The following is a 24,314-nucleotide window of genomic DNA, read 5'->3' as shown; positions in this document are numbered from 1 at the left end:
AAGCCTGAAAAATGGGGAAGATGTTGTCATCCTTACCTTGGAAAAGAAACCAGGATCCTCACTGGTTGACAGTGAACAATTCATGGAGTCTTAGGAACAACTGGGGGAGGAAGTGGGGAGAGAGAAGATAGAGAGGGAGGAAGAGATGGTTTGAGAGAGGTTGGACTTGATACTAATTTTTCAGGTCTATAAAAGAGATTCCTTTCTTTGTAGCTCTTTGTAAGAGGGGAGCCAGTGACTCATGGCCCTTTTCACTCCCTCATTCAGGGATATGATGCCCTATTTGAGATGTCCAGGTGATTTCTCATGACCTTTCCTTCTCCTTTCTCTTCTTGCTCCCAAGGTCTGATTTTTACGTCAGTGTGGATGCGCCTTCCTCTAACAGCTAGGGACTGCTGTACCTTAGCCGTCCAGTGGTTTGGCTTCTCTCAAGTCCTGATGGTCTTTCCATTCCCATAGGGGTATCCAACACTGAGGTTATTACCAGAGACTGTGAAAGGCTATTACAGGACAAGGGCAGGAGAAGCAGATGGGGCTTAACAGATAGAGCATCCACCTACCATGTAGGAGGTACAAGAGCTTGATACCCAGGGCCTCCTGGCTTGTGTGGTGAGCTGGCCTATGCACAGTGCTGCTGTGCACAAGGAGTGCCGGCCCATGCAGGAATGCCCCCATGTAAGGGTGCCCCCCACGCAAGGAGTGGTCCCCGCACAAGGAGAGCCACCCCGCATGAAACCGCAGCCCGTTCAGGAGTTGTGCCACACACAGGGAGAGCTGACACAGCAAGATGATACAACAAAAAGAGACACAGATGCCTAGTGCCCTTATGAGAATGTAAGTGGACACAGAAAAACACGCAGTGAATGGACACAGAGAGCAGCCAAGGGCGGGGGGGGGGGGGGGGGGGGGCCCGGGGTGTGTGTGTGTGTGTGTGTGTGTGTGTGTGTGTGCAGAGAAATACATAAATAAATCTTTAAAAAAAAAAAAAAAGGGCAGGGCAGTTACTGTGCTTCATGAGTTAAAATTGTGTTTATTTCTGTGTCTACAGGAATATGTCTTATTGCTGCCTTGCAGAGATATGATGTAATAAGGGTTAGTGTTGACACTCTTAAAAATATTATTAGAAGGACCAGACTCACAGAGTGGTAACATGCCAGGACTCAGGGGTCCGACTGCCCTTTAGCGAAAGCCTGGCTTCCTTAAGCCTTGTGATCTGGAACAAATTGTTTAACTTCTGTGAGCTGCATTTCCCTAATGTGAAAAAAGGCTGCCCTTCAGCTAGAAAATTCTATTAAGTGCTTGCTGTATGCCTGGCACTGTGCCAGATCCTGAGATCTGTGGGTAAACAAAACAGGCCAAGGTCACTGCCCTCATGGAAATTTTTTTTCTCTCCTTCAGGACTGTTGTAGGGTTTAAATAAAGTAGTGCATGTAAAAGGGCTTGGCATGGGGCTCTCCTTAAAATTATAAAATAATTATTCTGGAAAATTACAAACTGCCCATTCTACATTGGGCTGTGGTTATTTTTATCAAGAGAGCTCTTTAAACAATTACTTCATTATTTAAATACAGTATTTTTAAAAACTCAGCTTCTTTTAACCTTTCTTTTTCTCTTTCTGCCTGATTTTTTGTCTAAGTTTTTTGCCCACTGTATCATGACTTTCTTTTTTTTTTTTTTTTAACTTATTTATTTATTTATCTCTCCTGAGCCCCACATTGTCTGTTTCTCTGTGTCCATTTGCTGTGTGTTCTTTCTGTGTCTGCTTGTATTCTCATTAGGCGGCTCCAGGAACTGATCTTGGTACCTTCCTGAGTGGGAGAGAGGCGATCATTCAATTGCACCACCTCAGCTCCCTGTTCTGCTACATCTCTTATTGTCTCTTCTCTGTGTCTCTTTTTGTGTCATCTTGCTGTGCCAGCTCTCCACATTGGCCGGCACTCCTGTGTGTGTGTTTGGGGGGCACTCCCACACGGGGCAGCATTCCCACATGGGGTGGCACTCATGTGGGCCAGCACTCCGCATGGGCCAACTCACCCTCACCAGGAGGCCCTGGGCATGAACCCTGGACCTCCCGGATGGTAAACGGAAGCTCAAGTGCTTGAGCCACATAAGTTTTTCCCTGTATCATGGCTTTCCGACGGGCATTTTGATATAACTTAAGCTCATCTTTCTGCACAACTGAGTTGGAAAGTATATTCATCGTGTGTGTGTGTGTTTCTCTCTGTCTTGTACCTGAACAAACATGAATATAATTGAAGAGTACAGTTCAGAGTAGCATCCATGAGAAGAAAAAAGCAAATATGCTTACTTTAAGTCTGGAAACTACTGATATGAGAAAGATAGCAGAAGAAAAACAATCTCTTGATGGATATCATGCCAAATCAAACCATAGAAATTGTCCTAATTGGAGAAATAGCTTTTCCAAATAACTTAGCTGATTGCTCAGGTGGTTCCCAAGCGCTTAGCTCTACCAAGCAATTTAGGGTGAATGTCTTTCTTCTCAGCACAATGGACCATTCATGATGATTTTCAGATACAAATTTTATTAAGGGAAGCCTGACAGGAAGATCAGTGGCAAGAGGAATGGAGGCTGTCTTTATTGGGAAACTTGTTTTTTGAAACTTGTAAAACCTCATGAGCAGTTGTACTTCTGTGGTGTCAGTTCAGCTTCTCTCTACACTGGAACTGAGAATAATAGCTGCCTATTCACTGTAGAGTGCGTTTGTGAGACATTAGACCTTCCTTATCCAAGTGACATCTTCAGAAGAGCTCTTATTTTAATATTATGTTCCAAGGTACCCAGCATTGCAATGTATACAAGGTATTTCTGCTGGTACAGCCAACCATGTTCAATGCACAAATTGTTTTTCATTGGAATTTTTGAATTTTATGTGTTTTTCTTCATTTATGTAAGAAATCTTAAATGTCCAAACCATTTATTCATTGCTAGCTCTACTGTTCACTTATGCATGCTCAGTGTTAGCTTAAGGAACTTAAGTTTAAAATAACATCAGCAACTATCTCCCAGGAGTGGATGGGATGGGATGGATAACGGAATGAATTCTAAGCCCTGGCAGGAAAGAGGTAAGGGGAAATGCATGGGGAGCAGGTCGTTCCAAGGTCAAAGTGACTTTATTTCCAAACAGATTTGTTTCAAATCATTCCTTGACTGGACACAGAGGAATTAGTTTCCTGCCTGTCTCTTTTACTTCTGATGTATTTCAGCAAGTGGAAGTGGCCTGATGCAGGGACATGTCAGGTAGATATAGGTATGACCTCTTTGTCCTTGAAAGCATAGCATCAAGGAAGGTGAAAGGCTATTTTGGGATTTTATGTTATTTCTAAGTAGGAAAGAATCCTAATTCACTTATTTTTCCATTCAGCCTATCGGTTTTTGCATGCTTGTCCTGTCGAGCCTCCCTATGCCATGTGCTGCCTGTAACATTGGAAAAAATGAGTCTCAGCCCACCAAGAGTTTGTAGCTTAGAGAGGAGGTATAGAAACTCCAGAAAATAAATGTAAGGAATGTATGTAACTGTGGCACTTGTACTCATTTCTCAGAATATTCTTCCACAGAGGAGCAATGATGGGTAAATTATATGGAAGCAAGAGTGGGATGTTTTAGGGAGGTGTGGGAGAGTTGAAATGGGTAAAGGGTACCATACGGCGAGCTTACTTCCCCGGATGGTTCTACACAAGGGCAAACTTGTGTACATTTGTGTGGACAATGAGAACTATAATTCAGCTTTAAGCCGGGGTGATTTTCTCTTCTCTGATTTCAGGGTGAAATATTATAATTAAATTATGATTAGGCCCTTTTATTTTTTTTTTTTCACCCTTTGGAGTCATTACCTAGGACAGATCTCTATTTTTTGTTGGGTAGTCACAGTGGCCAGTGATATACTAGTCTTCCTGGAATAACATTCCCCCATGGAATTGTTTGTACTTATTGGTTTGTAGAAACCACCCCAAAGACAAATGTCTGCCCACCCTTCCCCCAGCTCTCTGCTCCAAAGATGTCAAAACCCTGGCAAGGAATCTGTGAAATGTGAACTATGACTTGGTTGTTTGAGGTTCAGTGAAATAGCTGGAGGGTTTCCCAGCAGAAGACTAAAGCAAAATTGTCTAGACATCACTTTCTGCTTATCTAGGCAAGGCTTCCTGGGAGTTTTTCCACATTGGGGAACCCAGGCCCAAAGAAAATGAGCCGCTTGCCTGGCTAAAACCCATTTGGGGCGATTTTAGATACTTCCTGAAACCTACGAACTGTAGTCATTGGTTTGGGAAGAACAGAAAAATTTATCTTTGTTGTTATTGTTGATATCAAAAGGAAATTTATTCATTTGTCCATTAAGACTTTATTAAGCCCCTATTTTATATAGAAATTATGCTTTGCCTGTAGAATCAATGATGGGGAAAAAAGTTGTGGTCTTTTGGTGAATGAAATAATTGTGCAGATAAAGGTTAAATGGGGCGGTGGACTTGGCCCAGTGGTTAGGGCGTCCGTCTACCACATGGGAGGTCCACGGTTCAAACCCCAGGCCTCCTTGCCCCTTGTGGAGCTGGCCCATGCACAGTGCTGATGCACCCAAGGAGTGCCCTGCCACGCAGGGGTGTCCCCACGTAGGGGAGCCCGACGTGCAAGGAGTGTGCCCCGTAAGGAAAGCCACCCAGCGTGAAAGAAAGTGCAGCCTGCCCAGGAATGGTGCCGCACACACGGAGAGCTGACACAACAAGATGATGCAACAAAAAGAAACACAGATTCCCGTGCCACTGACAACAACAGAAGCGGACAAAGACGACGCAGCAAATAGACACAGAGAACAGACAACCAGGCTGGGGGGGAGGAGGGGAGAGAAATAAATAAATAAATAAATCTTAAAAAAAAAAAGGTTAAATGACCTTTTGAGTAAAGGGATAGGAAGAAAGGAAGAGCATTTTGTGGAAGTAGAAGACAAAAAGATTCAATGCAGGGGAAGAGGACATCGGAGAAAGCTCTAAAGCAGTGAGCTTGAGGTGAGTTTGAAATAGTTTTGGGTTAACCAAATGAAGGGGTTGGAGAATGGGGAGAACATTCAGCTAGTTCAGGGTCCCATGGTCCGTATCTTTTGGAGATACTATGCCCCTTAGTGGCTTTTGGAGACTTGGAAGCCTCATTTGAGCTTTGGTAGATGTGAGTAGCACTAGGGTTCTTTCTACATTTACTAAAGCATGAAGTGTATATTTTTACCCTCGAGGACCATGGACATGAGGTAAGTTTTTCTTACCTCAGAGTTATGGGCCATATTAGCCAGAACTCTTCTACTTCCATAGGAGGGTAGGGGTTAGAGTTGCCCTCACTGACGAGGACATTTAAGGTGAAGCTAACCCCTGCTTCTCTAGTATCCACTGCAGAGAATACTCAGCTTTTACGCAGGCTCAAAATCATTGATTTTGCTGTTGCAGCAAGAGAATTATACTTTCAAACCCTGGGCACTGTGTGTGTAAGCCCCTTCCTGAGGTGGATTGCACATGCATTTCTTTGATACCACAATAAGCGGGTCTATTTTGAATACAAACATTATCTAAAATTCTTCTGAGGTGAACTTTGGCGACTGAAGGGAATTTTCTATAGAGCTGTTTTTGCATGTTCAGAATATCAAGATAGGATTATAATGTCTTATATTATGCTTGTTTTTCCAGTGCAGTAATAAAAAACTGAGTTTAGATTTCAAGGTTTTATGAACTTTCTTTCTTATAATTTCGGGGGGAAAATTGGAGTGAAGACCTGATAGAGAATCACGCAAATCCGAAGTATTCTGCTGTGCGAGTTACAGTGAAGTAAGCACACTTGGCTAACACCAGCTGAGTCAGAACTAGAACATGACAGCAGTGAGAAGACTCCACTTGAGCTCAGTCCCTCCTCTCCAAAGGGAGCTATATATTCTTTTGTGTCTGGTTTCATTTCCTCATGTTGTTTAATTATGTTGAGGTCTGCCCATGTTGTTATGTATAGCTGCCATTCTTTTTCATTTCTGTATTGTGTTGTAGCATGATATTGATGAGGGCTATGGGTGGGAGGCTCTTTGTCTCTTCAGAGATAACCTAAACTATCTGTGACTTGTGGGTGTGGGGTGATAAGAGGCTGCAGTCCTGCCCTTGGAGACCATGGCAAGGACTCCAGTCCCAGGAAACAGTTTAACAATGCAAGGTCTATAAACTTTAAGTATTCAGGGGAAATGCAAACCAAATATGCTAAAAGCTTACCTAAGATGTGGAAGGTATATATGCTAATTCAAGCCTATTGAGAACTGAACAAAGGGACCATTTGGCCTTTCCTCTTTCTGTAAAAGGGACTTAAAAATCTTGTTCCGGGTTTGGGATTGAAACAGAAAGCTCCCGAGTCCGGCCAGCGGTCAATAAACCATTTTTCCTTCTCAAAATCATTCCTGAGTCCTGGCCTCTCTATATGCAAATAATTGAACCTCTCTCAAAATTCTACAACAATATAATCAACATTTACTCATCTGTCCTACTGATGACATTTGTGTTGGTTGTAGTTTGAGGCTGTTGTGAATAATATTACTATGATTATGGCTGTACATGCTTTTAAAATATATATATTTTTAGAGAAGCTGTGAACTTACAAAACAATCATGCCGAATGTATAGAATTCCCATACAATAGCTCTCCACCAACTCCTTACATCGCTGTGGAACATTTGTTACAGATTATGAGAGAACATCATCTGACTATTACCACTATCTATGGTCTGTAGTGTACATTGGGTATATTTTTCCCATACTCCTGTCTTATTAACACAGTACCTTCTTTGACATTGATGTAAGAATATTAGAGTATTGATGTCAACTATAGTCCATAAGTTACATTAATTGTATTTTTCCCATGCATCTCCATAGTCTTACCACCTTGTAATAGTGATGTACATTTGTTCTAGTTTGTAGAAGAACATTCTTGTTTTTGTACTATTAACCACAATCCTCATTCACCTCTGGGTTCACTATGTTATTCAGTCCCGAGATTATTCTCTAGCCTTCTTTGAAAAGAAAGACATCCCTAGACTACCCCTTTCAGCCACAATAAAAAATACTGACTGCTTCACTAATTTGCATGTCATCCTTGCACTGGGATGAGCTAATCTTCCCTGTATCATTACAATTTTAGTATATGTGCCACCAAAGCAAGCACCCATACATGCTTTGATGCATGCTTACCTTCATTTCTTTAGGGTATACCCAAGTGTGGAACTGGTACGCATTTTTCTAACTCCCATACATAATTCCAAACTGTGTTCCAAGGTGGTTGTGCCAGTTTATATTCCAACCAGTATTATATGAATATGTTCATTGCTTAAAATCCTTGCCAGTACTTGGTATTGTGAATTTTTAAACTTGAGCTATGTAAAAGCATGCCTACTTTCAAAAATTTAATTCATCGCTGTGGTGTCTGGGTGTTTTGTTGACAAGCAATGAGGCTGAGGTTTGGAGCCCAGAACCCCTGAATGAGTTTAGCTTAAGTCCTTGTTGAAGGGCTACTGGGTGGCCATATAAGACCTTAACTAAATGTGGGGCAGTATTCTTTAGAGTCAGCCTCCAGAATCTGACAGTGCAGGACCAAATGCCAGTGGAAAGCTTTGTGAACCTACACAATTATTTAACCTCTGTGCCCCAGTCTCCTCATCTGCAAAATGGGAATAATTTAAAATACCTCATAGGGTTGGTAATGATGAGCCTGTGAGTCAACTCAAAAATGCACTTAGTGTCTGACCTATAGTTATTAAAAAAAGAAGTTATAAAGTCTCTGAGTCACAGGAAAAGTGACTGGTTCCATTGCCTTGGAACGCTTATATTTATTTTAGTTCATCTATTTTTAGGGGAAACAAAGTCATTTCATCCAGAGCATTAGACGTCAAAACTCAATATATCCTTTCTGGCACTACCTTGTTTGTTTGATGTCTGTGTGGCTCTGTGCTGTTTTGAAGGATGACATGTTTATGGCTCGGCCAAACCATAAGCATGCTGGGGGCCAGGGTTGCTCTGGATTTGTGTGCATTTGACACAAGGGCAGCAGAGAAGGAAATCATCTTGAGCGTGTGTTTGACACAGGACTTTTGTTTTTCCTTTGTCATCTCACTGCATCCTCCACCGAAAATAAACAAAACACTTCAGCACTGGTAAATATTGTGACTGGCAGTCCCGGTTTTTTGTTTTTTTTCTTTCCTTTTCTGCATTTGCATGGTGACCGAGGGTGGCATTTTAAAAGATCGTTTGTCAGCCTGCTATTTGAAAGAGAACTGTAGCAATTTCAGAAATGGAAAAATGATTGAAAGGTTGTTGATGTGGGAGGAGTGGGGTAGGGGGGACCTCATATTTTTTGAATATAACATTTAAAAGAAAATAAAGAAGAAAAAAAAGGAAACTGGGAACCACAAAATAATCCTTTTTTTCTTTTGAAGGGATTTGTGAGGCATTTGAAGTAGGCAAAGGTGGGCGATTGTTAGATGGGTTGTTTGTATTTCCTTTCCCAAGCATCCAGATTCTTCAAACCACTCCTGACCCTTAGAATCTGCTCTTCAAAGACATAGGGTGTCCTTTTGGGTGGATTATGTGATCGCTTCCCTCTGAGCATCGCCCTCCTGTGGTCTATTTGCCCTGCCTGGCAAAACTGCTAGAATTGAGGGGCAGGGCTAGCCAGGAGCCTGGAATGCAGACGCCCCCCTTCTCTCAGTCACTCAGTGTTTGACCTAGTTGAATTTTTAATAAGTTAAGGTTATTTTTGTTAGTTTGAAAAAATAATGTACATACAAATTTTATTCACTTCTTTCTTTCCCTCCCTTCGTTCCTTTCTTTCTACGAGAAAGTAAGGAAAGAAAAGCCAAATGTGACGCTAGAGAGGATGAGAGAGGATGAGACTGCTGGGCTCTGAATTCAGATAACAAAGATGGAGCACTTCACATGGAATGCTCTTAATTTTAGCTGCATGACCTAGGGCCAGTTTCTTAATTGCTTTAACCTTCAGTTCTTTCATCTCTCAATGGAGACAATAATTGTGCCCCTTTTATGAGGGTTATATTTAGTAACAACTAAGGTTTTATGTTGTAAACATGAAAAGTGCAAAAATATTAACAGCTGTGCTTATCTAGCAGTTACCCAGCGCCAGGCACTGTTCTAAGTACTTATGCTAAGTATGAATCTATCAATTCATTTAGTCCTTTCAGCAGCCCTATGGGTGTATACTCTGTTTTACAGGAGAGGAAACTGAGGCAAGAGTGTTTAAGTAACTTGACTAAGATTACTTGGCTAAAAAGTGGCAGAGCCAAGGATTTGAATGAGGCAGTCTGGTTCCAGAATCACTCTCCCTTCTCGCAACGCATCCCCAACCCTTATTCTTCTCTATAGAAATATCCATTTAACACTTTGGCTTTACCGTTTCTATGTTATTTCTTTTCTTTTAAAGATTGAATTAATTTATTTATACCTGCTTCCCCCCCCTCATTGTTTGCGGTCGCTGTCTGCTCTCTGTGTCCATTTGTTGTGTGCTCTCTTTGTCTGCTCATCTTTGCTTTAGGAGGCACTGGGAACCAAACCTAGGACATCCCATGTTGAAGAGAGGTGCTAAGTCACCTGAGCCACCTCAGCTCCCTGGTTCGTTGCGCCTCTCATTGTCATTTCACTTTGTGTGTCTTTTGTTGCATCATCTTGTTGCATAAGCTCACCATGTCTGCCTGCCACACCAGCTTGCCTTCTTCAGGGGGCACCGGGAACCGAACCTGGCACCTCCCATGTGGTAGGTGGAAGCCCAATCGCTTGAGCCATATCCGCTTCCCTCTATGTTATTTCAAACAGCACATCTGGGATCTCTCTATTATGTGTCATTTGTTTCATGAAATGGTGTGCCATGAACTTTTTCCCATGTCGGTTCATACCTAGGTAAAAAATTAACTACCTTTGCCAAGAGAAATGGCCATTGAGCCTAGCTTGGGTGGGGGTGGGATGGGGATAGGGGGTAGTTGACTTTCGGAGCAGTCCAGTTAGAGCTGGCTTGCTGCCTAGGATCTGGCTTTCTTTCCCACAAAGTAGCTTCTGAGAAAAACTGTGGGAAACAAATGACTTCAGAGGTTTTTAGAAACAAAAGTGCAAACGCTAACAAATTTCATATGGCCCAAAAATGTTATTACCCCAAATCTTGAAAATATTTTCTTATAGGATTATTCCCTCAAGGTTGTTAATCTGAGAATGATCCAGACCTATTAGGCCTGACATTTTGCCCCCTGGTATTGGAGTCTTGTGTATGTGAGTGCCAGAGTGTGGGGGTTGAGGTAAAAATTTTTCTCTGGAAGAAAATGAAGTCATCTTATTTAATATTATACCTCCCAGTGGGGCTCTATCATTTCACAAAGGAGATACCCGTTCACATAGCCAAGATGAAGCCTTTAATTTAGCCCAGCAGACCTTTGAAAAGGTAACACCAGGTTTTCAGAGCCACAAACATGTACTGAGTTGTATCTGCCTAAAAAGTTGCTTGCTGAAGTTAAATTTTACCCAGCAAACCTTGACTTTCTAGATAAATGTTAGTATAACGTTATCTGCTTCTTTTAGTGCTTGGCATTCGGAAAACCATTTTGCTTTCGGTGTTAGGAAGTGCCAGCAAGCTAAAAAGGTTTCTGTGTTGAGGTTATTGTCTGAGAGAGGCTTATCTAGCTGCCCATGTCAGGCCAGCATAGCAGGAGACAAACCTCTATTTGTTCACTGGAGGAAAGAATGTGGTCTTGTACCTGCCTCCCAGCGTACACCTGGAAGGCCAGTTTCGCTGATGAAACTTCACTACTGCGCTCTTGACACCGGCCAAGTTTGCTCGGCCCTGGCAACGGATTGTAAACACTGACTGGCCTCTGAGGACCCAAGGTTTCTGTGTCCTTCCCTTGCTGGTTAATTCCCAAGTATGCCTGTAATCTCTGTTAAGCTGGTGTGGTGAAGTTGAAACTTGGCTTTATCACTGGACCTAGATTTTTCCCGGAGCATATTTTAGATAAGAGTGGAAAGTTGCCAGGGCAAGCATTAGCTGCCCTAAGATACTGAGGGAGCTTTATTTTACCTCATGGATAAAAAAGGTGTTTGGTTTAATTTTGAAACCTGCTTGTGAATAGGCCAGAAGGTATAAAGAGGGCCTTACTTTCTCGAGTTTTAATTTTCAGAAGGTGATTTAGAAGCAGGCAGTTTGGTAATAACCTTTGCTCACTTGCTGTGAGGAGAGTCTTGAGGTTCTATATGACTGCCTGGTATTGCCTTTTTCTTGAAAACAGCACAGGCAGCTGGTCTCTATAGGAATCCCAGCTGCTCTGTGACCTTGGGCAAATGACTTAACCTCTCTGAGCCTCCTTTTTCTCATCTCTAAAAACAGGATGCCCTCAACTCATAGAGTTGTAAAAGGACTAAGGAGTTAATGTTTATAGTCCTTGAAGTAGTACCTGGCACATAAGTATTAGAGAAGTGTCTGTACAAGAAAATAAACAATGGGAAATACTTTGTACAATTATATGAAGTGCCATTGATATTTTTGTGGTCTTTCTGGTTGTTGAATATTGTGACACACACAAATTAATCATTAGATCAAGAGAATTGCTTTTGGTACTTAGCTGAAATTTTTTTTCTTTTAAATATACACTCCTTACTGGTCTTCCTGTCCCCTTTGTAGAGCAAAAGTATCAGGAAAAAACAAGTGCAAGTGCTTCCTTATAATATTGGTTTGGTTGTGTTGGAAAACAGGAATTATGAGTCATGAGCTCCAAATTAACAGGATTGAGCCGAGGTAAAATTACATCCTAAAGTTGGGTGTTATTCTTGAAAAACAGATATGCACAGAGTCACCTGATATTAAAATAGAATTCTTAACCTGGGATCCATAGATTACTCAAGAGTCTGTGGCTAGAAATCAAATAGGGGTGGGGCAGGGTATGGGATAAAAATCACATGCACGTTTTCACTAACTTCTTTCTGAACATTTCCTTTGGTATAAATACCCATGGCTTTGTCATGAATAGCAATCTCAGACAGTTTAATTTGTATTAAAATTTTGTTTAGGTTTATCACGACTTAGAAATTCCAGTAATTACCACCACTATTTAATGCTTTGTAATACCATGCCTTAAGGAAGAAATAGCATAATTATATTAGTTTTATTATAAACATGTTTTCTGAACTATATTTTAATGTAATGGGAGTCCCTTGTACTCTTGCACATTTTATTTAATGCATTTACAAACGTTATACTGAGAAGGGACCCTTAGGCTTCCCAAGGCTGCCCAAAGAGTCCAGTCACAAGAAAGACCGAGGGAGTTTGAAGCTGAAGGTTTAAGCTGATTTCAATCTCTAGAGCAGCACTGGCCAATAGAAATAAAATGTGAACAGCGTATAATTTAAAATTTTCTAGTAACTACTTCAAAAACAGTAAAAAGAAACAGGTGAAATTAATTTTAATTACATGTCTTAACGGAATACATTAAAACTTTTTATTTCAAAAGTATAAAAGATACTAGTGAGATCTTCTACATTCTTACATTTTACTTTGGTAGCATGAAGAGCTAAGTCTTTGAAAATGACTTGTGTGTTTTGTACTTAGGGTACATCTCAATTCAAACACTCATGGGATATACTTTATCTACATTTACATTTAACAAAATCTAGTTGGAAAAGTAGATTCAGGTGGTCCCAAACACATAATAAGAATTTTCAAAAGCTGCATGAGTAATTTAAGTTTAAATCAGTTACGTTGAAATAAAATAAAAGGTTCAGTTCCTTAGGCACACTTAGGACCGACAAGTGGTTGGTCACCACATGTGGCTCATGGCTGCCATATTGGATAACACAGGCCTAGAGCCTAGCTTGACACGGAGTCCTCTGGGAGGAGAGAATAAGAATGAAAGGCCATTGGGGGAAATTTCATTTGATTTATTTTTATGATGTAAGCGCTTGTTTAAGGTATCAAGCGTGTCTTTTTTTAATTTTATTTATTTCTCTTCCCCCCCCCCCAGTTGTCTGCTCTCTGTGTCCATTCGCTGTGTGTTCTTCTGTGGCCACTTCTATCCTTATCAGCGGCACCAGGAATCTGTGTTGCTTTTTGTCCTGTCATCTTTGTTGTGTCAGCTCTCCGTGTGTGCAGCACCATTACTGGGCAGGCTGCACTTTCTTTCACGCTGGGCGGCTCTCCTTACGGGGCGCACTCCTTGCGCGTGGGGCTCCCCTATGCGGGGACACCCTTACGCGGGGACACCCCTGCGAGGCAGGGCACTCCTTGCGTGCATTAGCATTGTGCATGGGCCAGCTGCACACGGGTCACGGAGGCCCAGTGTTTGAACCGCGGACCTCCCATGTGGTAGACAGACTCCCTAACCACTGGGCCAAGTCCACCGCCAATAGTGTCTTAAGGTATCAATAGTGCCTGCCTGGCCCTGAGTAGGTGGCTCACATGACATAGAGATAATGCAGAGCTCTGCCAAGTAGTGGCTTTTGCAGATCAGTGTGAGTGTGGGAGTGGGATGGAATTATGTAAATTCCATTCCAACCAAATGAAGAGGGATTTACAAATTCTGAGAGGAAAGATTCTTGTTCTTTGTGCAAGCCTTTGGCATAATAATAGCATTTAATTTGCATATGGGTTTTTAGTATATTATTAGTACTTTTTGTTTGTTTTCCCTATAGTGCTCTCTAGAAGAGATGAATATGTGGGACTCAATTTAATCTTTTCACTCAGTTTTATTTGTCTGCCATTTAATAGCTAGGATAGTCTTTGGGGACCTGGGAAGACCTGCAAATCCGGGTGGATGACCTTTACTGTGAAGTAAGGTTAGAGAGGCCCCATCCAGACTCCTGGCTGAAATTGTTAGAAATGTCTTTTCCCTTCCAAAAGCTCATCTCTGAAGTTAAGCTAGGTAATTTCAGCGAATTCTGTTATCCACTTGGGCGGTCTAGCTCTGCTTTTATCTCCTAGCGTTTTAAAATTTATTTTGGTACTGTATGTTGTTTTTTCATTTCTTTTGATTAAAATCGAAAAGCTATGAAAAAAAATTATGACCCAATTATGTTGTTAGTCCTGATCCAGTGTCCTGGATATGAAAGTTTAGAAACTTGGGAGTTTGGGAAGATGTGGAAAATGTTCAAAGACTGTCAACAAGTGGATTCTGGCAACACATTATTCTTGGTGTATTTGTGGAGAATGTTGAACTCTTTGGGGCCTTAGAAATGTAGAGGTGCGTCTCATATCTCAGCTGAACTGTGGACCTGTTAGTTGAAGGCAATGTTGTACTAGGGCTTCTGAGTAAAAAAGAGTAAAAGGCACATCTCTTCTCAGGAGTTGTAGTCTTTGTAAAAAGAAACAGTAAACTCAGGTTAAGTCTAAATGATCACTGAGAGAGAAGGTACATTTATCAGTGGATTCTGTTTTGTTTTTTAACTCTATACCTAAGAGAAACCTAGCAATTTTCAGCCAAGTAGTAGAAATAACAAATAGCAGCTGACATTTATTTATTCATTCAGCAAATGCTTGTTGGGTACTTACTATGTGTTAGGCACTATTCTAGGATGTAGCGAAAAACACAAGGGACTCAGGATTTGTTTAGTTCTTTCTGCAGATGCTGGGGATATATCTGATAGTGTTACTGGATTTTATTTAGGTTCTTGGCTATGCTGCAGACATAAATTTCAAGAGCACGCTGGGTAAGTTAGGCCAGTAATGTATTCAGGTAGGGAGGGAAGAGAAATGGGAGAAAATAACAAATCAGGGGTCCCAAGTAGAGAGGAAGGGGCTGAAAAGGATAGAGAGGACTGATTTACAGACTACAATTCTTCATTATAGGTTATAAATCCCCAGGTTTACTTGCATGGCCACATGGCAGAGGAAAAATGGCAAGAGCGGCGCGCAGAGGGCAGGAATGGGTCCAGAGGCAAGAGAGCTGAGAGCAAGTGTCGTTCAGGTCCGGCTTGGCTTTGTAACTGTTAATTATTTCACCCCTTGGTTAATGACAGGGGAGGGGTTCCAGCTGTTTGGGGTTTTGATTGATTACCGCACCTATCAATCCCCCAGTGAGGACCCAATGATAAAGTCCTTGGGGAATATCCGGGGCTTTTCATTGCTTCCAGAAGTCGTCTTTGTTCTGGATAGCAGAATCTTGGGGGTGGGGGTCTTCCAGCAGCCATCTTGGGGGTTACTCATGTCCACGTGGACTCTCTGCCAGGCTCTAGATCCGTCTATTGATTCCCTGTCCCACCATTTTGCTTCTTTAGGACAAATGCTCTGGAGCAAGGCACTTGGATTTTAGAGTTGAGAGAACCAACATTTTTTTTTCTGTTTAATTTTTCATACTTTATTCCCTGCGTGAATAGGTTAAGAAAGTAGAGAATAAACATTTATAGCTGAATATCATAATTGCTATAATGAAAATATGCCCAGAAAGTGATAAATGCTTTGAAGAACACCGAATAAGATGAGAACAAACTTCAGGAATGACAGTTGCCTTCTTTGCATCCCTTCTCTCTGCTTCATTCTTATATTCTTGTCACCTTCTTTTTAGATTTTATTTTTTTATTTATTTCTCTCCCCCCCCCCCCCAGTTGTCTGTTCTCTGTGTCCATTCTCTGTGTGTTCTTCTGTGTTCGCTTGTATTCTTGTCAACGGTACGGGAATCTGTCTCTTTTTGTTGCATCATCTTGCTGCATCAGCTCTCCGTGTGTGTGGTGCCATTCTTGGGCAGGCTGAACTTTCTTTCGCGCTGGGTGGCTCTCCTTATGGGGCGCACTCCTTGCACGTGGGGCTCCCCTACGTGGGGGACAGCCCTGCGTGGCACGGCACTCCTTGCGCGCATCAGCACTGCGCATGGGCCAGCTCCACACGGGTCAAGGAGGCCTGGGGTTTGAACCGCAGACCTCCCATGTGGTAGGCGGACGCCCTATCCATCGGGCCAAGTCCACTTCCCTCTTGTCACCATCTTGCATTGGCTACTGGGCATTTGGCGGGGACTAAGAACCTTGGATGATGCAGTCCAGTCATTTCACTTTGGGCATAACACTGAGTGGCTAGTTTATCTGTAGCATCAGCCTCATGCCCTGTAGAATTTTTTTAAGTGCTAAGAAGTTTTTTTCATGCTAAAACCAAAACATATTTTAACAGTTTAAATATTATTTCTAGTCATATAGACTTTCAGAATCTCTGGGTCAGTGATAGTTTCTTTTCTGCTTATGACATTTTTCTGTTTTACAAATACACTTAGTAAGCTGAGCCAGTATGAATTGGGTCCTTATCTTTTGAAAGAACGATTTCTAACATTTAAACATGGAATTAGATTTTTGGAGGGGCTTGACCCAGTCTTCTGTGCCTGCCACAAGCTGTAGTTTAGCGAGGCTGACCAAGTGACTTTTAATCCTACTTGAAAGTTACCATAAGCTCGACTTGGGTAATTTGATTCCCTTATAATGAGGGGACATAGAGCATCAGGCAAATAGGAGATGATTTTATTCAGAATGAAGAAAGTCTCAAAAAGAAGGAGAAAATTTGGTGTTTTAGGAAACACAGGAGCCTTTGAGGAAGGATGGAGTTGGCCTTACCTTGAAATAACTTGTCTCCATATATTTATTTGGCGATTTAAGATATAGGTACTGTTTTTTCTTTCTTTTTAAAATCTTTACACGATTTAGAAAAACATCTGTTTGTTCTTCCTATGCTCCCATTTGGCTAATCATATTGTTTTCTAGGTTATAATGTTACCGGATGGCTCTGGTTTCTGGGCTTCTTGGTTCTTGACTTATGTCACATAAGAGAATTTAAGGACATGCCATAGGGTAGGCAGCACAGTAAAGAGTTTATTAAGAAACAAGGAAATGAGAAAAGTGCACAGTTCATGGTGAGGAATGGACTGTAGGCATACTGCAGGGTGAGTTGTGCGCATGGGACCCCAGGTCAGGATTTTTAAAGTCTGTTTGCTGTTTGGAGTGGTTGCCCCACCTGTCATTTCTCAGGGGGCCAGTGGTAAGGCCTTTTGAGGATATCCGGGGCTTTCCCTTGACCTCCAATGGGATTCTCATTCCAGGGTCTGGCGGGACCCCTCAGGAGGTTTCCGGGTGGCCACGTTGTCTGCTGGGTCTTTAGCTGTGACCCAAGTCTTCTCTTTCACTATACTAACCTACCTCAGTTAATTATATTTAGGGGATATTTATACCTTGTATGTTCTGTTTGGGATTTTACAAATGCTGATCCCAGAACTACTATGGCGAAAACCATAAATGTCAGAGAACAGAGATCTGTTATCTTAGCATTGTTGGTCTACTTTCAGGAACTCTTGGTTATGGCTTATGGATCAATTTCTCTTGCACCCTTTGGATTCTGTTTCCTTTAGGGACTGTAGGAAGCACAAACTGGGGAATTATTTATGTAACATTAAGAATAAAATGTTATTCATTTTATTTATAGACTACCTAGAACCTAAAGGTCTTAGGGCAACAAACCCAACTCAATATAGAAAATGAACCAATTTTTCTTGACATTTAACTATACATTGAAATTAAGTCATGTAAAGTACCTCAGATGAAACAATCCAGCAGTGGGATTTTGGGCTCTGCTTTGCTTTTGTTGATTTGTCATTTTAGATCTGGATTTTAGTGTGCTGTTGTATTAACTCATTACCTGGGTAAAATTCTCCAGGTACCCACTTTTTCCTGAACTTTCATACTCTCTAGGTGAAAAACATTTTAATATTTAAAACTCTTACATGTTTTCTTCCTTGTGGAATGCATCCTTTCTGTTTTCTCCTCCTTTGTCTCTGGAGTTGGAGTGGGCTGGGTGTGCACTGTTGGATTTGTGTGTTTGGGGAAATGGATGACTGCAAAACAGGGAGGTCTGCCTACTTGCGGGCAAATGACATAACCAACAGTTTACTGAATGCCTTGCCAAGACAAATAGGGTTGAGCTGTCCCGTTGGTTGGCTGCTCCCTCCCATGCTGAATTTTATTTTACCCTTGACTCTGCCTTTCTCTAACCTTGAGAAGCTTGCTGGAATTTATACCCAAAGCAAGAAGAACCAAACCAGAGTGTAGTGAATTTCTAATATTCCAAATCACAAAATAAATGATGAAATGCCAGGAAGGCAAGGAGCAAAATTCTAACTGGCAGAGTTCAGAGGTCAGCTTCAGACAACCAGCAAGTCAGACGATGACTCACAGATTCTGGAAGTTCACTCCCTATGCCTCTGTCGCTAACCCGTGCTCCTTTAGGAATGAAGTAACACCTTTTCTGATTCCCAGTCACCCCACTTAATTCCCTGGGAGGGTAGAGCTGTGAGGCTGTGCAGGAACAGCAGGAAAGGTGAGGCCTCCTTTGGAGGACCTCTCCAGGTGGCTGTGAGCCCTCTCTGGCCAGTTAATTCCACTCCTCTCCAGGGTCCACGTCATAGGCTGACCTTAGAGTCAAGCTCAGGGAGCTCTTTAATATGTTTTCCTCTTTGGCACAAAAATAAGGCAGAGAGCAGAGAAATTTTGGTTCGTAATTAAAATTTTTTTTTTTCTTGAGAAACACAGTTTTAATATTAAAATATACATGATCACTTTAATGCTTTTTTCTCATATATGACTTTGTTCACGGTTGTGTATATACGCGGCAGCTAGAACAGAACTTGGCACATGCTAGATGCACAGTCAGTAGTCACAAACAACTAGCCTCAGAATTGCCTTCATTAGAAATGCAGATTCTTGGACATTTGTCTGGAAGAGAGCCCAGAGATTCTGCAATTAAAAAAAAAAAATGTATTTCAATCTCAAAAAATGAAGTAACAGACCAAAGGTAGCTTAACAAATTATGGAAGCATTGGTTTGAAAAGTCCTGTACAGACAGGTTTATCTTATTTAATCCTAAAAACAAACTTAGTTGTTTCTCCAGTGTTGCAAAAGATGAATACTTGAGCACGGATTGGTTAAATGACATGACCAAACTCTCCTTGTTAATAAAGACAGTGAAAAAAAAAAAAGCTTGATCATATTCACATCTCATAAAACTCATTCCCATATTCTTTTTTTTTTTAACCTTTAACATTGATATAGTACCTTCTTTGCCTTTGCTACAAAAATATTACTGTATTACTGTTAACTATAGCCTATATTAGTTGTATTTTACCCATCTTGTTAATACCGTGTAATAGAGGAACATTCTTTTATTTGTATTATTAACCCCAATCCTCATCTATCACTATGTTATACAGTCCCTAGATTATCCTGAATTTTTTAATAGGCTTTGACAGCAGATTTGTTTGTGCCCCCACATTTCAGAACCACTGTCTTTTTTTTTTTTTTAAAGATTTATTTATTTATTTAATTCCCCCCCCTCCCCTGGTAGTCTGTTCTCAGTGTCTTTTTGCTGCGTCTTGTTTCTTTGTCCGCTTCTGTTGTCGTCAGCGGCACGGGAAGTGTGGGCGGCGCCATTCCTGGGCAGGCTGCACTTTCTTTTCACGCTGGGCGGCTTTCCTCACAGGCGCACTCCTTGCGCATGGGGCTCCCCCACACGGGGGACACCCTTGCGTGGCACAGCAATCCTTGCGCGCATCAGCACTGCGCATGGCCAGCTCCACAAGGGTCAAGGAGGCCCGGGGTTTGAACCGCGGAACTCCCATATGGTAGACGGACGCCCTAACCACTGGGCCAAAGTCTGTTTCCCATGAACCACTGTCTTAACACACCAACAATTTTCAGTTTCCCTGATGGTTTTCATATAAATTTAAAAATGTACAGTTTAGTTTCTATTCTCTATACTCTACTCCCAACCCAGCAATATCATATAATGAATATACCCAATGAATGTACTTAGTTGTTACACATTTTAATGTCTATCCAACAAAATTGACACACTATTCCTAACCATTTCCCAATTATTAGATATATATTGCCCCCATCTCCATTTTCCACTATTCTTTTGCAAATGGTAATTTAGGCATATAGATTTTCTTTTTGAGCTATTTCCTCAGTGAGCTGGATGCTGGCAGGGATACTTCTTTCTAGAAATTTCTTGTAGAAAGGCGATGAAATATCCAAAGAGTTCCCTTCAGATCCCATTTGTTTTTGTCACTTCGTTAATAGATGGAAACAATTTTTCATAGTCCTTTTTAAAAAACCATTTGAAAGCTATTAGCATTTATATAGCACTTTCAGTCTGTGCTACTCTACTTCCTTAACTAGTACATTCCTTTTTAAGGGGATTCAGGTCTACTTTGCATTAAATTTTAATAAGAAATTGCAAAACTACATCAATTGAGTAGTAAGGATTCCTAAGCACTTATTTTGTATTAGGCACAGGGTTAGGCACTTTTAGACTATGTTAAGGGTGTTTCTCTCTGGAAATGGTATTTTTCTTTTCTTAAAAAATTTTATTTGGGAAATATAAAAACTAGCCTAGGAATCCTCAAACCATGTGGTGCTAATCTGTTACAACAGAATAAAATGTGCTTTTTAAGGTTTAGACATAAAATTGGGAACTTTTGAGTTCTATAAAAATTAACAGATTTCTTAATTGCAGAATTTCTTAAGGCTAGTTCTGTTGGTAGGGTATATAAAATGAAATGTGTCCCACTTATTTGACCATGGAACCCATTCTTTAACATGTCTTAAGAGTACTTTTCGCCCCCACTTGACATAGATGTGCAATGGACACAACTAATCCAATGTCCACAGAGAAAATGTGGCATTGGTGTGGGAAGGGTGGCCATGGTGGCTGCTGGGTGCGGGGAATGGGAGAAAGAGATGAGATGGGGAGGCATTTTTGGGACTTGGAGTTGTCCTGGGTGGTGCTTCACGGGCAACTCCAGGACATTGTAGATCCCCCCAGGGCCCACTGGATGGAATGTGGGAGAGTGTGGGCTATGATGTGGATCATTGACTATGGGGTGCAGTGATGCCCAGAGATGTACCTACCAGGTGCAATGGATGTGTCATGATGATGGGAGAGAGTGTTGCTGTGGGGGGAGTGGGGGGTAGGGGCAGTGGGGTTGAATGGGACTTCATATTTTTTGAATGTAATATTTAAAAAAAAAAAAGTTTACTTTGTCCTATATATATGTATTAAAAAAAAGAGTACTTTTCTATAGAGTGCTTTTGAGAAATACTAGTCTAAAGCAGTGTTTTTCAAATTGTAGGTCAAGATTCAGGACTGTGGGTAGTGAAATCTATATATAGTGGGTTACAACCAGAATTTACATATATGTAATACACACACACACACACACACACACAGAGTAGGGTCTTGTTTCCTGAAATGTTTTTTCTCCCCCAAGATGTCTGTTTTGTGAGAAACAGAAAGTCCCAAGACAGAAAGGAACATTTCAAAGGGCTTAGTTTCTGTGCCTACTGCCTGAAAAGAACAGCAAAATAATATAGCCAATTTGATATGAAGAATGTAAGCATAAACATTATAATTTCACCTTCAGATATAGAGCAATATTAATTTTATTTATTTTTTAAAAAACCCTTACATGCCTGATATAGAACAAAAGCAGGTTTTCTTGTCCTGATGCATATTTTAAAGCTAATTCCTGAGACACTGGAGTTTCAAAGAGAGAGTTTTATTGGTTGTGTAAGCAATGAAGCGCAGTGGCCTCATGGCCCCAAACTGCCTCCCTGATCTGCAGGAATTTTAATGTTTTATAACATTGGGTGCCAGAATAATTGGGGCGGAGCTGAACACAGGATCCTTCATTAATAAACATTAAGGGGCTGGTCAGGATGAATGGGGGGGGGTGGCAAACTAGGGTCAGTCACAGGAATTTGGGATAGGAGTGTGCAGAACAAAAGTCAGTAAGAAGCCTTTCATATGGATATTAAACAGAGGTGGGTGGTGTGGTTACCATCCCTATAGTAAGTATACACCTGGGTGAGTTCCATCTAGAATTACCATCACGAAAGTAAATATACAGGATGAGGTTAAGTCTAGAACTACCTTAAACAGGAGTGGGACCAATCTAGCCAGCTCCTAGTAATTTCAGGAATTAACCTTTTGCTATTTTATAATTATAAAGGTATCTATATAATGATATAATGATTATAATTATTTGTTAATTCTTAACCCTTGGGTACATGCTAGCAGCATTGTGAATATTTTACATATATTAAGTAATTTGATCCTCATAACAGCTCTTTAGGGAGTAGGTGCTATTATTATAACCCCCAATTTACCGATGAGGAAAGCAAGGCAGTTGCTAGCATTCTATATGATATTTTTAACTTTAAATTAAAAAGGAAATGGTAACTGACTTTGACTTCATATTTAATTGTAGTAATTAAAAACTCAATCAAAATAAAATGCCAACCATATTATATAGACTTGGGATCATGCCACATTTCTTTCTGACCCCACAGTAATTGTGTTTAGAGGACAAAGCAAATTATGTCCAAACCACAAAACTATGAACTATCTACTTGAGGACTATTAGAAGATGACAGTTCTTCAGAGCATGGGTAAAACTTCTTCAGCTATTGCTTATCAGTTCTGGCAACAGCTTGTGATGGCCATTGACTCTCAGTAAGAAATTTTTTGTTTCATAACTGAACATTGCACTAGATTACTCCATTTGTTGGTTTGGTATCTGCTTTTCCCACAGGTGGCATTAGTCATTAGTAAAAGTAACACTTCTCACAAACGGCACTGTGTAAGTGGCAGCACGGTGTCTTTTAAGCTCCGGGCTGTAGGTGAGGAAGGAAAGTGGTATTCTTTTTTTTTTTTAAAGATTTATTTATTTATTTAATCCCCGCCCTCGGTTGTCTGTTCTCTGTGTCTATTTGCTGCGTCTTGTTTCTTTGTCCGCTTCTGTTGTCGTCAGCGGCGTGAGAGGTGTGGGCGGCGCCATTCCTGGGCACTTGGCAGGCTGCACTTTCTTTCGTGCTGGGCGGCTCTCCTTACGGGTGCACTCCTTGCACGTGGGGCTCCCCTGCGCCCGGGACACCCCTGTGTGGCACGGCACTCCTTGCGCGCATCAGCACTGCGCGTGGGCCAGCGCCACACGGGTCAAGGAGGCCCTGGGTTTGAACCACAGACCTCCCATGTGGTAGACGGACACCCTAACCACTGGGCCAAGTCCGTTTCCCGAAAGTGGCATTCTTTATGAAAGTTAATATTCTTCTTTCAATGTCCACAAGTCATTGGGAACCAATTTTTATTCGTAAAGAGTTTAATTTATTCACTTGTGAGAGAAGCTATTCAAAGAACTTCAGACTGGTTCTCTTAGATGCCAGGGTAGCCCAGTGGTTCTCATCAAGAGGTGAAGTTCCCACCTCCAAGCGGGTGCCATTTGACCATGTCTAGATGTGTGCTTTGTTGTCACTCCGTGAGGATGCTACTGGCATCTAGTGGGAAGAGGACAGGGATGCTGCTAACTATCCAAAAATGCACAGGACTGTCCCCTACAATAAAACATTATCTGTTAAAATATGTCAGTAGTGTTGTGATGGAAAACTGCTCTGGAATAATTTGATACAATGTTGCTTTAGTGAAATGTCTTGGTTATAGCTAAGGGCAGTGGTGTTCTAATGCTTTGCACATTGATTCCACAAACATTTTTTTTCTTGGATTCTGTGTATGTCCAATTATAATTTTGGGGTGTTGGGGGGTGAGTAGTAGAGAGGAGTGAAAGATGGTAATGACTGCTAAGAAATCGTGGGGCAAGATGGACAACAGGAAGGCAACTCAGCCTAGCCTTTACCACACTGATTATTTCATTATTCTTATTTGATGTATCCTTTAGTTGTCTAAGGTTCTTCTTTCTCATTTTATTCTTCCTTTATCTCTAGAGACTGTAAAATAACCCAGAAACTTAGTAATATTATGAACAACCATTTATCAAGTGACCACAATGTACTTACTAATGTTCAAAGAATATGAGGAATGTCAGTTTTGCTTCCAAACCCCATTAGACCCAAATTATTTAACTTTTAGTCCTCAAATCAATTACCCTTTCCTTTCTTGTAGGGTCTTTGATGGAGGTGATACATTCCAGGGATGGTCTAAGTGATGGAGAAGTAGCAGTTGGTAGTTTATATAGCTCGTGTCACTCCTACCTGATAATTTAGATGGGCTCATGATTTAACGTTCACAATTGGATTATTTTCTCCATATTTAGAAAATAAACCAGCCTTAAGGCCATTTGACAATATCTCTGTGGATACTTACATTGCTCAGTCTGTCTATGAGTAATTCATTATCAACTTATAGCTGTCTGCATTTAACTGTAATTTGTCCAGAATTAGCATTGCCAATCCATCTGACTATTGATTTTTTATCCCACAGTGGAATCTTGA

General features: G+C 41.1%; 1 protein-coding gene and 1 non-coding gene across 18 annotated transcripts in view; one reads left to right on the top strand and one right to left on the bottom strand.

Moving 5' to 3' along the window:
• The window catches only part of MAGI1 (membrane associated guanylate kinase, WW and PDZ domain containing 1), a 683,941-nt gene that overhangs the window by 76,566 nt on the left and 583,061 nt on the right, over positions 1 to 24,314 (top strand). The window lies entirely within an intron of this gene.
• LOC111760049 (U6 spliceosomal RNA) lies at positions 7,083 to 7,188 on the bottom strand. The gene has a single exon (XR_002793849.1). It is a non-coding gene; the product is annotated as a U6 spliceosomal RNA (small nuclear RNA).

Source organism: Dasypus novemcinctus, chromosome 26 (genome assembly GCF_030445035.2).
Source record: "Dasypus novemcinctus isolate mDasNov1 chromosome 26, mDasNov1.1.hap2, whole genome shotgun sequence".
NCBI classification, from domain to species: domain Eukaryota; kingdom Metazoa; phylum Chordata; class Mammalia; order Cingulata; family Dasypodidae; genus Dasypus; species Dasypus novemcinctus.
Note: the sequence above shows the minus strand (reverse complement) of the source record. Positions and strands in the feature narration are given on the sequence as shown.